Source organism: Sparus aurata, chromosome 22, assembly GCF_900880675.1.
Source record: "Sparus aurata chromosome 22, fSpaAur1.1, whole genome shotgun sequence".
NCBI lineage: Eukaryota > Metazoa > Chordata > Actinopteri > Spariformes > Sparidae > Sparus > Sparus aurata.
The window spans coordinates 29,026,246-29,041,315 of record NC_044208.1 but is presented as its reverse complement, the minus strand read 5'-3'; the positions used below and the strand labels follow the sequence as shown (position 1 = coordinate 29,041,315).

General features: G+C 43.3%; 1 protein-coding gene across 2 annotated transcripts in view; it reads right to left on the bottom strand.

The window, feature by feature from the left end:
• disp1 (dispatched homolog 1 (Drosophila)) overlaps nt 1–8,319 on the bottom strand; it is a 72,386-nt gene extending 64,067 nt beyond the window's left edge. The window contains exons 1-2 of one of the 2 annotated variants that reach the window (XM_030404724.1): nt 8,072–8,319; nt 5,701–5,767 (exon numbers count right to left, since the gene is read on the bottom strand). The gene's annotated coding sequence lies outside the window, so the exon portion shown is untranslated. The remainder of the gene's footprint in view (nt 1–5,700; nt 5,768–8,071) is intronic. The other variant, XM_030404725.1, reaches the window with a different exon arrangement.
• Nucleotides 8,320–15,070: the final 6,751 nt, after the last annotated feature.

Below are 15,070 nucleotides of genomic sequence, written 5' to 3'. Positions count from 1 at the left end.
CTTAATTATAACTGTAAATGTTGCTGTTGCTTCGTTATGTATCCCAGGTGCACAGAGCTTCTACAGTCACATAAATACTCAAAGTGTGCCACTTTACTCTCTCGCAGTGTGAATAGAGCGCTTGAGTGCAGTTAGTTCTCTGAACTTTTGATTCATTAAATTAGCACCCGAACAGTACAGGGTGTGATATTCACCAAACTCCATAACTCGTGACGGCAACATCGCCTGTCTGTGTTGCATCAACAAGCTGTCCATTTATTAAAACCTGAAGTTCGTACTGCGTACAGGCCCCCGCGAGGAAGGATAAGGTTAGTCCAGGGGTAACTGAGCCCCTGACCAGGAGGCACATGAGCCAAATATGATTCGACAAGGCCCAGAGCTCCAGGGTCAGGCCGCAGCGAGGAACATGTGTCCCTGAGAGAGAAGGCCTCGCTGAGCCCTCAGCCAGTCAACATTCTCCAGCTTGTGCAACAAATCCTAATGAGGCTGTTCTCTGTGGGGGGAACCAGGGCCCTGTCTGCTGGGATTTGTCTGAAGAGCCAAACAACCAAGGAAAGTCGCAGTGAAGCAACCAACGCTCTGTCTCACACACACAAACCAACACTGGTGAGGTGATGGAAGACATGTTATATTAAATATTAAGCAGAAAATACAGGCTGATTGGTAAAGTTTCTGACAGCAGATTAGAAAATCCTGAAGTTAGTCTGTCTGAGGTTAATGTGGAGCTCAAACAATGATGACAACAAAAAGACTAATTCATCTAAATCCAGGGATCATTCAAAAAAAGAATCAGAGAGGGTTGTGGAATAATACTCATTCCTGACAAAAGAATACGGGACATAAATGTGTTGAAGTTTCCATCTGAGGTTCGTGTTCCTACAAACTCAACACAGACCAACAGAACTCCCCGAGCAGAGACAGCGGGAAGGAAAAAGGTCGATGTTCAAAGACATTCCCATGTTCCTGATCTGTTGTTGGGGTCCGACAGGGTTTAGTCCACCTGAACCACATTAATTCATGCTCCCTTTCTGACTCTCTTCCTTTTTTCTCACAAAAACTTTGTAGCAAAGCTCGGTCCAAAAGTCAGACTGATATATATATTACAATGATACACTCTGACAACTCTGTCGACCTCAGTCAACTTTTTCTGAGGCGGGGGTTGAATAAAATAGTGGCACTAATACGCAACACCTGTTCCCTTTTGGCATCCGTCAGTATATCAAATATACAAACAGTGACAGCTGTGGAGCAGGCACTGATACTGTGGCAAGGCTCTGGGCTCATGTGATGCAAAACACAGAGACGGGGCTTGTTTCTCAGAGCACTTCTTCCCACACAAGGCCCTCAATAGGTCAAAGAGCTGAAAGCAGAGTGTAGTAGCCAGAGCTTATAATATTTCACATATGCTTTTTAAGGAGCACCAGGCGCTATTGATTTCTTTAATCTAAAGCCCAGGAAGCAAAAAAGAAAAGTGCCTGTCGACCAGCCTGCTTTCAATTACGAGGTCCATAAAGACAGCGAGATAGGAGTTGATGTGATGGATGGCTTGTGAGATGCCATGATAGGAGCCATGCCTCCGTCTGCTCAGGCTCAAGTCGGCCTGATGGGACCGTCCACATGCCAGAGACGCACCCGAGACTTAAGTCCAGCTACAATCAAAGAAGCGGCGTAATCAAGAAGTCATTGGAAGGATCCGGTTTGACCACTGAGTATCTGCTTGTACACCTCCTCATACCTGGGTGGCTTTTAGCAGATGACTACAACTGATTAACTCTATTCTCAAAAGGGAAAGAGGAAAGCACTGTTAAATCCAGTCTACAGTCCTACAGTCATGCTAGTAGTCCTGTGAGGCTGCACTCAGGCTAACATCAGCAATTAACATGCTCACATAGACGATTCTAATATGCTGACGTCAAGCAGGTTTACTGATGAACAGGGGAGGGATCACTAAAGTCTTTAGCAATTGTCCTTCTGGGCATCCTGGACATGTGTAGCACATTTCATAGCAATGCAACAAATAGTTTTCAAGATATAAAAGTCAAATAGTTCAACCTACTGAAGGATTCATCCTCAGGGGACCATGAACCTGAAGTGGCAGACTGACCAACGGACAAACTTGTGAACTGAAAACAGAAACCTTTAGTCCTTCAACTGATCACAGGGAAATAATTCTTATCAGAGGATATACAATGAACAGGATGATAGCTGGAGCCTGCATGCTGCGTTTCCTCTAATTAACCCCTCAATCCCTGTGCGAGTGTGTGAGTGTGTGAGTGTGTGAGTGTGTGAGTGTGTGAGTAACGGCGGATGTTGGTAGAGAAATCTAGCATCAGCACTGAGTAGTCAAAACTATTTTAGAAAGTCATCCGGTGATTGAGCTTTGAAAACACACATCCATTTATAGCTCACACGCGGACAATGAGAAACACACGCCTGTTTTTTTTCTCTTTCTTAGTCACTCCTTTATTTGTCCTCTTCACCTCGTGAGTTTTAAGAAACACGTGACATGCAAAGACTCAAAGTTAAACCACGTTTATCCTTCATTTACTAACTGGATGAGCTGCATTTAACTTGAGTTTCAATAGCATAACATTTCTGAGTTAACGCCAACTACAGGTTACAGTTTTTAAGTTTAGTGAGCTTCTCAAATAACAATCACATTCAAGATTTGTTTGTTTGGTTTTACAGTTTACACACAGCAGAGATTTGACTGGCAGTCCCCATTTTAATACATCATCCAGTCTTGAATTTAATTTAAATCAAAACAATTTCACAGCTATTATTTTAACAACTTATTAAGATTTATGAGCTAATCTCAATATGCTTATGTTATTCAAAGTGGCTGTAACTGATTTCTTTATATAGAAGCAATGTTTCAAGTGCTGACATGAAAACAATGAGGTTTAGAAAACGGTCGATTGTTACAAGGAGGTCGACTGTAGCAGTGAACCTACAGAGAACATTAATCTGCAGCTCCCCTCAGATTCACAGAGTTTATAGTGAGTTCCATCGTTTAGCTGTTTGGCTGCAACTTTTGTGATTGGGTTCAGTTCTCGCTACTCTCATAGCTGTTTAAAAAAAGCTTTAAAAACTTGTACACTACCTGCTCAGCACCAAACTGGACCAAACAGACACACTAAGAAGCCAGCAGGTGATCACAGTCGAGCATTCAGCAGCCAAAAAGGCAAACATTTCTTTTGGGAGTTGGTAGAGGACAAAAAAAAAGGTTTAAAAAAGTGTTTTATTGCTAAAAATGACAACAAATTGTTTCTGCTGCCCCAAAGTGGACAAAGGATCAGTTATCACAGGTTTAGACTACAGACTCTTGGTCTGTTTCCAAAGGATCTTCACACAGACTGGTTGGACTGTGTGAAGCTTTGAAATCTGAGTTCTAGGTTGAATTTCATCCTCACTGAAAGCAAAGTTTTAATCTCAGACTAATCTAAATCCATGTCCCTGACAGGCCTGATGGGGACAGAGTTTATCTCCTCAGAGCAGGGAGGACATCTTTCTCTCAGAGATCTTCAGTGGATCCCTCCAGCCGGCCTGTCAGCACCAAAAGACACAAATCCATAGCATGTAGCAGTCTGAAGTCTCCGCAGAGACGGACAGAGATTAGGCATGCTGGTGCTGCAGGGGTCCACGGATTCACCAGTGTCTCAATCCTTCAGCTCAACTTCAAAGGACCCAGTGCAACAGTTTGAATTATAGACAGCAAATGTGCAGTCATGCCTCTGTTGGCTACCAGCTCCCGGCCCGATTACCCCCATGCCGCCCCGAGGAGAACCAACACAGGATACAGTACCAACAACTGCACATCAGCAACAGGACAGAAGGTCACTGAGGCTGATGGCTCAATCCCTCAACTGCAATGTTGGTTTGAAGCACTTTATACAGCTCGTTTAACCTCTGCTAATCTATTTTACCACCGTTTAAGATTGAAGTCAAACGTATATTACAACATCTTTCCACCTGTCTTTACATTATAGTCATACGTTATTCAACTAAGAGGCTGATGATACGGATATCCAATGTCCTGAGAGTAAAAATGCAGCTGAAGCTTGAATTTATTGCCTCCTTTTCCAACTCTGACAGAATAAAAACTTTGCAGACTGTTCGTGCGTTCCCTCACTTTGCTTTACTGCCATTGCTCAGGGAAATTTCCCCCTAACTAAATGCCAACAAGTACAATCAGGAAAGATTGCAGCATATTATCAGCAGATGGACAAAAGACAATTCAGACCAGGCCATTATAGTGCCGATGACACATGGGATTCATTGTGAGGCAATGGAGATGAATACTGGTGCTGTTAGCAAAAGGTAATGGTGGTAAATGGAGCTAAAGAAAACACAGAGCTAACACAACAGATGCTCAACATAAAGAAAATTGGCTCCAATGTCAGAAAATAATCATATAAAACTCTAGATTTTGGTTTCAGTGTGCTCTTTTCTGAATGGTGACACAAAGACAAGGATAAAGACTGATTTAGAAACAGAAAGGCCGGCTTTCAAAAAGACAACGCCATGGAAAAATCTTGCCCAGATGGACAGAGGCCAAAAATGAGATGGCAAGCAGCTGTTACAGCCAGCTGTCCGGGCCAGTTGTTCAGGAGGGCAGGGAGGCCAGGATGGAGGGATTCAGAGACATTTAGAAGAAGGAGGGGGGGACAGATAAGCTATAACAAGCTGACGAGACGGCGAGGGAGGAAGGTGAAAAGAGCTGAGAGGATTTAGAAGTGACTGTTTTCTCTACGCCACACTCAAAGACGAGGGTCACACGTATCTGTATGGATCAGCAGGCCAGACTTGGCTCTGTTCTTGATTGCAGTTTCTCTTTAAATTGCAGAAACTGAAGCGATAACGGCTCTGAGAACAGACTCCAGGTCCTTATACGGTGTTTAAAAAAGCAGCAAATCACCACAAAACATCAATGAGACGGTTGTTACACCGATACAATTTGTTTAACGAGCCACAAATGATGAAACGTGTAAAAAAAAAAACACTTCCGCGGATTAAAGACCATACAGAGTTCATTCAGTTGGAGGTCGGCCACAAAATATCATCTGCTGGGGGCAAAATTAAGTTAACACATAATGGGCTTCTGTGCATTTCCTGAAGTAACAACAGAGCTGTTGTAGTCGTCAAACAAGTTTCTTACACAGACAGTTTCAAGGGACAGACGAGGAGCTGTATGAAGCCTCGTGGCCCGACGACCTTTACAGTAAATATTATCATTGTAGGAAGAGGACTTAATGCAAGCTGCACAACGGCAACCTGTCAATCAACCTGTGTCCACAAACTTCTTATACATCAAACATGAAACACACAACATGACAGGAAAGCATCTGTACAGCGGGACGACAGGGCTGATGCTGAGGAATAGCAAGCATGAGACTGCCCCCTAGTGGTCTTTCTGGAACGATGCATGCAACTACAAGAGAATCACACAGACTGAGGTCAGCTCAGCTTCAGAGGAGAAAGTATGAATGAATTAAATGAGGAAGAAAAACTATTTGTGTCCACCAAGTAATATAAACAGAAGCAGGATCAATTAAAACATGGCTGCAATTAGCTCGTGTGTGAACTACTTTGCTCATGGAGGCATTTCTGATGCTCTCACTTAGTTCTGAAAACATGAATGAAGCCTGTGTGTGTGTGTGTGTGTGTGTGTGTGTGTGTGTGTGTGTGTGTGTTGCTTACTTTAAATTCTTCAGGTGAGTTCGGTGTTTGAGTTTCCTTCTTTCAGTCAACAGCGTGCTGATCTCACCTGGGAGAGGAGTAAGATACGAGGAAAACGTTGACAAATCACTAAAAAATACTTTTTTCTAGAAACAAGGCAGCAATATCTGTTCTGATAAAATATTACATCATTATATTGTGATGTGACAGAGGTGTTGTCTTCTCCTGGTTTTAAAAGCTTAAAAACTTAACTTTCTCTCTGTTATCTGGCGTCTTTAAGTTAAAACAGCAGCGAGACGTACAACAATTCTGGTGACCGAACTCACAAACTGACAGAACCGAGTCTCTGAAGCTCATCATAGACAGAAGACTTCAGTCAGGTCCGATCTAAAAACCAGACAGGAAGCGTCTCTGAGTGAGCCGGATTCTGTCAGAGACACTCCGGACCCGAGGACCGTCACAAACAGTTTCAGCACTAATGCTGTGTCGGCCCGACCCAGTGACCCAGTGACCCAGTGCTCTCTGCCTTACATTTTGCACGTCTGCTCCTGAACAGTTGTTTGGCTGCAGAGCTCCTGGTCACGTTCATATGATGCTGAGAAGCTATAAGAGGAGGATTAGTTCACTAATGCTCGTGAGAGAAAAACCTGTACAACAAACTACTGACACAGAGCTTAGTGACCCGTCTACATGCTCACAGCAGCACAAGTCTTCTTACTTTGTCCTCTGTTATTAAATCTGAGGTTAACTGAATCTTGAATCTCATATTAAAAGAAGTCGCTGACGTTTACATACACTCATAAAGAACATGTACATCAGGGCAGCCATCAGTGACTTCTACAGCTCTCATGTTTCTGTGAACACAAACTACTCTGGCACTAAAACATTCATGAAGTTTGGTTCAGTAATGAATTGATTACACGTCTTCTGAAAATGTGACCAAAACCTGCTGGCTCAGAAATATACATACAGTGATTCTAATATTTGGTGAAATGTTTGTGGGCCATCAGGAGCTTCTGACATCCATCCACCAGCTTCTGGTCGTCGACTGGCTGAATTCTCTTGACAGAATCAGTAAAGTTCAATTAAATCTGTTCCTGATACAGACTTGCTGGATTTTGAAAGAACTTTTCCAAAACCTCAATTCGAGCCTGATTTAGAAATCATTGGACTTTAAGTCTGCCATGATGTTCAAGTTCTTTACAAGTGTATCTAAACTTTTGACCACGACTGCAGATCTCAAATACTGACGTCAACACAATATAACATCTGTTACATCTGTTAATGTTTTATGACAGAGTGGACTTATGAGTGTTCTGAAAGCAAATAAATAATGAACTCGATCGATCGCTTCACTCATTTACTGCTATGCTTCGTCATCAATATGAGTAAACGAAGAGTCTTTGCCTGGACAGAAGAAGCAATCTGAGGACGTCACAATCCAACATACTGATGATGATTCATCAAAAATTGTATTGTGTTATTGTTTTGTGGAAAGATCTGGGCATATGAGATCATCTGTCATCTATCGAATCCAATCAATACGTATCGTGGCAGACTTTGTGACATCAGCAGTTTCATATCGATGTCCAAAGAATAAATATAATATCATATCATGTGAAATAACAGCTGCATCATGCAGACTGTGAAGGTTGGACCTCCCTGTCCTGCAAACACAACTCCTGCTCACACATGCAGGTGTTCAAATAAATGATGTGGAGCAGCTTCTGGTTCCACTCAGCTAACATGTTCTGGAACAACACAGCCGAACCCAGCAGGAGAGCAGAACCACAGGAACGGTTTGCACAACACTTCTTCTCCACAATCAGGCTGCAGAGTAAACTGCTGACATGTTGTCCCCCATCAGATGCTGCTTCACAAACGGTTTAGCGACTAAAAAACCGCACAAACGATCAATAAATCGACATTTTTACACTTTTTATGACACGCCAGGTGTAACAGCTGTAACTTTAACACGCTCGCATGTGTATTAACGTGTTGCGTTCAAGTTTTCACTGTTAATTACAGGCTGAGGTTTATTCTCGTGTCAATTAAGGTGACGTTTTCGTGATTAGCTCCGGCCTTTAACGTTAAATCAAATCTCAGTGGACCCGTCTCAGCCGAACTAGCCTCAACCTTTCCGACACCAAGGCTTCACTATCCGAACCTGATCCAGCTCTCACGTCTCACCATCACTGAGAGGTCCCAGTTCGGATCATTCGGCTCCATTTCACCACCGAAACAAACCCAAAAAACCTGATGTTTGCTCTCAACATGCTAGCTAAGTTCACATTAGCTGTTAGCCGCCGCCAGCTAACCGCGCTGACCAAAACAGCTGGCTGAACAACAGCTCCGCTCTCCGCCTCACACACACGGACACACACGGACTCACACACAGCGGGCAGGACGGACACACACGCTGACAGCTGAACGGACGAAGAGAAAAGTATTCCTGCTCCTCCACTTCGGTTGTTTCTCTGCCGGATGCTGGCGTGTCCTCTCTCCGGGCATCAAACCATGTTGAGCGGGCAGCTGCGCACTAAGTTCGTGTTCGCTCCGGAGCCGTTAGCTGGTTTCTGGAGGAATGTAGGGAGCTTCGAAGGGAGCTAGGAGGAAACCGAGCGCCCTCGACTCCTGACTCCTAGAACCCTGTCTCCTAGACTCCTAGACTCCTGTCTCCTAGATACCTGTCTCCTAGACTCCTAGACTCCTGTCTCCTAGATACCTGTCTCCCAGACTCCTAGACTCCTGTCTCCTAGACTCCTGTCTCCTAGACTCCTAGACTCCTGTCTCCCAGACTCCTAGACTCCTGTCTCCTAGACTCCTGTCTCCCAGACTCCTAGACTCCTGTCTCCTAGACTCCTAAAATACTGTCTCCTGTCTCCTTGCAGTCTCAGTAGGCGCAGCCAGGATTTTAGAAGTACTGAGGTCTTGTCCCGCACATCCACCTACACCTCCACACATACATCCACCTACACCTCCACCTCCACCCACACATCCACCCATTCATCTACCTCCACCTACACCTCCACCTACACCTCCACCCATTCATCTACCTCCACCTACACCTCCACCCGTACATTCACCCCATCTCCACCTTCACATCAGCAACATTTTGAAGACTACAGTATAAATCTGTGTGTTTCTCTGCGTTTTGACCAATAATGACTGAGACAATAATATCAGTGCTAATACATACATTAAAATTGACTCAAACTTCAAATGAAGATTAGTTAAGAATGTGTCCAATTCTGACTTAAATGTACTTAAACTGATTTCTATGCTAAAAAATAACTTATTAACATGGATAACATTTTATAACATCCATCATTACAGTAGATTTACAGATTATTAGATTTAGTGAAGTAGTTTTACTGTTCGGAAACAATAAAATGATTCATAAAACATTTATTAAGTAATTGTTAAGGTTAAAAACGCCAGTTTCAACTCTCTATTGGTGTCAAAATAATGTTTATGAATAAACTACTCAGTATTTATTAACCATTTATAAACTATTATGAACATCAATCACAACTTTCCAATATACCATAATTATGAAGTCTTACCAAATACATATGTATCATGAGAACATGACCTCATATATATTACCATATAACACCTTATATTGTTCTGTTCTTGCCTGGTCTTCTTCTGTTAACTCTGTATCGAAGGTGAAACCGGTTCAGAAAACATTTTTGGAATGTTTTTCTTTTTTTTTTTTCTTTTTTTTTTACTTTTTACTTTTTACTAAACGAAGACAAGGGGATATATTTCAAGCTAGGTGTGAAAATACAGGCCAGTGTATAAATAATAGAAGTTATTGGAGAGAAAGGTAACGACTGAACTGAAATAGTCCATTCAGACCGTTATAACTGTGAACGAAAAACACTCTGTTTAGGTTCTGACAGCTATTAGCTGCTAATGCTACATTATAGCCGACTGAAAGGGCAAAACACTTTGTGGTAATGTGAAATAACTACTCAGATGTGTATGAAAGGACCAAAGGCAGGAGATAAAAGCAAATATATGTATTCATAATCACAAATAATGTTCTGGTTTGTCCTTCTTAGCTACAGTAATGGCAGCAACGCACTCGACGGATGTTTGTGACACAATGAACGAGCCGGAGATAGGAGGAGGTGGAGGGAGGTGGAGGCCAGGGAGAACCGCTAAAAGTGGAGGAAACTGGAAAAACCAAAGCACTCTGAGAAATTACACACCATTAAAATGGTTTTAGTCTCCCTCTGCAGTTGAAAAGTGCATTAAATGACTACATCGGGGTCAACTCATGAATACTTTCACTGTCACTGCCTGCGCTGTACTCAAACATATATACTGGCAGCGACAGGTGCACAGATTACTCAGGTAAGGGACAGACTTCTCTCACTGCTGCAGTTTAAAAGCACCGGTGGAACAAATAACATTCATTAACAACGGCTCAGCTCCATTCAGTTGTGAGTGCTCATCAGCGAGCCGGCACGCAGAAAGAAACTGGAACTACTGACCTGAATGCACTCTAATGATTTGTGTAATCAGATACACTTGCATTTGAAAAGACAGAAATTGTACTACTTTTATGAAGATGTGTTTTATTATTGTGGGTTTTTATGCCTCTTTGACATCGAGGGAGAAAAGCTGGGAGCTTTTAAAGCAGTTAAAACAGCAGCCGACGGATAAGTTGTTTTTCAGCGCTGATTCTAATCCCAATTAGTAATCAATATACATTTGCTGCAAAAAAAATTAATGAAATAAATAAATACAATTGTTTTTGTTTATGGAATTATCAGTGTTGGAATGTAACCGACTACAATTTACTCAAGTACTGTTCATGATAAAGGTTCTCAGTCATCCAGGATGGGTAGTTGGTAAAGTAAAGTTCCGTATCGTGGCCAACTGGGCTTCTTTCAGTTTCTTGAAAAAAATTTCTGTCTCATCCAAGAGGTTTCTTCAGTTCCTCCTATCTGAAGGAAAGTTACAGGCTTTTTAAACCTTGTGTGGGAGTGTCCTGATCACCCATCTACAATGCATTACTGAGTTCTCTCCCCAGGCAGCTTAACAACCATTCACACCTGGGATCACCTGGCCTCAGAGACCTACATGAAGGCCAGTTGGGTCAATGACCCACAAGTGGCCCTAACGACTCTGAAACTCAGAGCTCACAGGTGTCCTTAACGACTCTGTAAGGACAGTCCCACACTACGTAAGGACATTCCCAGACTACGTAAGGACATTCCCACACTATGTAAGGGCACTCCCTACCTCTGTAAGGACACTTCCACAGTATGTAAGGACATTCCCATCCTATGCAAGGACAGTCCCACACTTGTAAGAACACTCCCACACCCCACAAGGACACTCCCACATATTTTAAATGCCTGCGACTCCCCTCCAGTTAGTTAGAACTGAAGCAGCCTCTTGGATGAGAGGTGAAACGTCTTCAACAAACTGAAATGAGTCCAGTTACCTACGATACAGAACTTAGAATTACTGTATTTAAGTAAAACTTTTAGGTTCTTTAAATCATAAATTATCATGTTCTGCTACTTTACTTTATTTCCAGTCCACTTCATTTATTTGATATCTATTGTTACTAGTTGAGTGGAGACACCAGAACTGTGACAACAGACAGACAGATGCTGCATCAGAGACAAAATTTTGCATTTTTTCATTGATTTAATTTATCCGCCCATCAGACACAAAAAAAGACACAAGACAATAATGTGAAAAAAAAGTTGAATATCAGCCCTTACAACTGATAAATTCCTACATTACAGCAACAGGCTGCAGCGAGGGACCTTTGAACACAAGGCACACACTCACCAGGTGAGCTATCAAGTTTTTAAATTATCTTGAATGCAGCCTAGTTTTATTTTCCAGTGTCAGGGCCAGGAGGGAAACCATGACATTCATAAATGTGTTCCTCTTCTCCTCAGACAAAAATGAATTGCTTTGTTTGCCCACCAGGAGGACTAAAATAAGTGGAAACAGGAGGAACAGAAGGAGAAATTAGGAGCTGTTCCTTCTGATAAAATGGAAAAATAAACTTTAATTATGAATTTGCTGAAGTTTGTTGACAATAATATTGTTTGTTTCATGAGTGCCGCTGCTGTGATTGCAGTGAGTAACAGATTTACAGCAACACATAAAGATCAGGAAAAAACAAACACCTAATTTATTCTCCCAGACTCATTTTGGTTGCTGCAGTTGTCACATGGGGGCAGTATGACTGTTGGACTGTATGTTGCACACGCTCTGCAGAGCAGCTTTAGCAGCACACCTCACTTACAAAAACTGCTGTGCACCATTCCAAGTGAAAGCTAAAATATATCTCATATAATGAACCGTAAATATGGAACCATAAGCGCCTTATATGAGCACTACGAGTCCATCATGCATTATTCATGACTGTCAGGTCACGTAGACAACTGCTTTAACAGCATTAATATTCATCACATTCTATTGTGCGTTACGAATGTTTCAAAAAGCTTCTGACTACTTAACACCTCCACTGTGGCAGGTTAGGTCTGTCTTCTTCAAAAGCACTTTGTTATTAAAGGAGAGCAGAGCACTTGTTCTCTGCGTTGCCCGGTTCTGATGTTCCAGCGTGACCTCCGGGTCAAACTATGCATTAGATGTACCATCGATCGTACCCGACACGAAGCATGTTCATCTTTCTATCTACGCTGAACATCACTTTCCATTTTATTCAAGCTGTGTCTTCGATTAAAACTCCAGACAGCGAGTAAGTAACAGTATAGTTTTTTTAAAAAAGGGCAGCTTAGTGTCACTAAACCTGCTTTTATGTAAAGTGCAGAGAATTATATGAAAAGTTTAACTGCAACATCTATGCAGAGGCAAAGCAGGTGCAGGCTGAAATGAGGCAGAAACAGCACAGCAAAAAATATTAAATGGGCTGTTTTTTTTTCAGTCCAACTGCCTAATTGATGCGCATGCTAAGTTAGCCACCTGGATCCATTTCCCCTCCAGAGTAAAGCCTCTTTTAATTTCTCCTTATTGCTGACCTTCATCCACCTGAACCAGCTGAGTAACCAGCTCGCACCTCAAACATTAAGCACTAAGAATATATAAATAGCTCTGTTTGTTTGTAAGGTTTTGAATCTGCTTTTGGAGATGATGCCAAATGTGATTGCTTTGCACCTTATACCTGATTAACCACCTGACATAAGCTGGCGATCAAGAAACTTCTATTTTGCGTTTGATGACTCGTGTTATCTCAGCGTCAGTATTCCACAAAGCTTCTTGTTGTGCCACAGAAGGCTCGGCTCGGCTTTGTCAGTCTTCAAGTGCCCCCATAAATGTTCAGTGGAGTTGAGGTCAGGTGACTGAGGAGGAAAGTCCAGGACAGTCTAGACACTTTGTTCGTCTTTGGTCTTCCTGCAAAGCTTTTATTAAGGTGTGTCTAGACTCATTATCCTGCTGCATGTTATCAGTTATTATGACCTTCCTCAGTCATCCACTGTATCATTCTGGTATTTCTTAGCCCACCTTGACCGTTTGTCTTGGTTTCCCCTCCTGAGAAGTGGTTTATAATCTACTCCTCGTCCTCTGAGACCCCTACAAGACCGGCCTTCTTCTGACAGGACGTCTGCTGTGTCTTGTTATTAAGAATATTCTGTATCTGTGACGACGCTGTTGTTCTATCTATCAGGTAACTCAGCGTGTTGTATTGATCTTGTGATAGTGTGTGGTCACTTTGGGGTCGGCCTGATGATGCTTTGAATACAAACTGATCCATTTTCTACAAAGTGTTTCAAGTTCCATGTTCTGCCAAAACAAAAACACCCTAATATGACTTCTGAGAACATATGCAGCAGGAAGGAAGGACATGTGAAGAAGTGATATTGCAGGTCCTTCCTTCCTGCTGTGGTTTGACTGTATAAATACCATTTCTACTATTTCTTGCAACAATTATTACTCTCTATCTTCACTATCCCCTCTGCTGCAGTAATAAAGCAAATGTCCCAGTTGTGTGACGAATAATCGATGATCTTTTCATATATTATATTATTCTTTCTTATCATTTTTCTACTTATATTTTAACTTATCTGTTATGACTGTTTTAAATGATTGCTCTTTATCTTTACTTTTCTCTCTGCTGCTGTAATAAAGCACATTTTCCTGTTGTGGGACGAATGAAGAATTAACTTATCTTAATATAGATGTTCATTTTTGTCTGGACTCTTGATTACTGCACCACCAACATCATTACATTTCACTTTGTTTATGAACACAGTTGTAAAAGTAGTGAAGTTACACATGTAATCTGTTACCTGTGCCTGCCAGGTAAGGTGGTACAGGCAGCAGCAGCAGCAGCGGGGTTAATGGGAACAGCAGCAGCGGGGTTAAGGGAACAGCAGCAGCAGCAGGGTTAATGGGAACAGCAGCAGCGGGGTTAAGCGAACAGCAGCAGCAGCAGAAGGGTTAAAGGGAGCAGCAGCAGGGTTAAGGGAACAGCAGCAGCAGGGTTAATGGGAACAGCAGCAGCAGCAGAAGGGTTAAAGGGAGCAGCAGCAGCGGGGTTAAGGGAACAGCAGCAGCAGCAGAAGGGTTAAAGGGAGCAGCAGCAGGGTTAAGGGAACAGCAGCAGCAGGGTTAAGGGAGCAGCAGCAGCAGGGTTAAGGGAACAGCAGCAGCAACAGAAGGGTTAAAGGGAGCAGCAGCAGGGTTAAAGGGAACAGCAGCAGCAGCAGAAGGGTTAAAGGGAGCAGCAGCAGGGTTAAGGGAACAGCAGCAGCAACAGAAGGGTTAAAGGGAGCAGCAGCAGCAGAGGGAGGAGGAGGAGGAGGAGGGTTAAGGGGAGCAGCAGCAGCAGGGTTAAAGGGAACAGCAGCAGAAGGGTTAAAGGGAACAGCAGCAGCAACAGAAGGGTTAAAGGGAACAGCAACAGAAGGGTTAAGATCAGCAGGAGGAGGAGGGTTAATGGGAACAGCAGCAGCAGAGGGAGGAGGAGGAGGAGGAGGAGGAGGGTTTAGGGGAGCAGCAGCAGGAGGAGGAGGAGGTTTAAGGGGAGCAGCAGCAGGAGGGGGAGGAGGAGGAGGAGGAGGAGGGTCAAGGGGAGCAGAAGCAGCAGAGGGAGAAGGAGGAGGAGGAGGAGGAGGGATAAGGGGAGCAGCAGCAGAGGGAGGAGGAGGGTTAAGGGGAGCAGCAGCAGGAGGGAGAGGAGGAGGGTTAAGGGGAGCAGCAGCAGCAGAGGAAGAAGGAGGAGGAGGGTTAAGGGGAGCAGCAGCAGCAGCAGGAGGAGGAGGAGGGTTAAGAGGAGCAGCAGCAGCAGGAGGAGGAGGGTTAAGGGGAGCAGCAGAGGGAGGAGGAGGAGGGGGGTTAAGGGGAGCAGCAGCAGCAGGAGGAGGAGGAGGAGGGTTAAGGGGAGCAG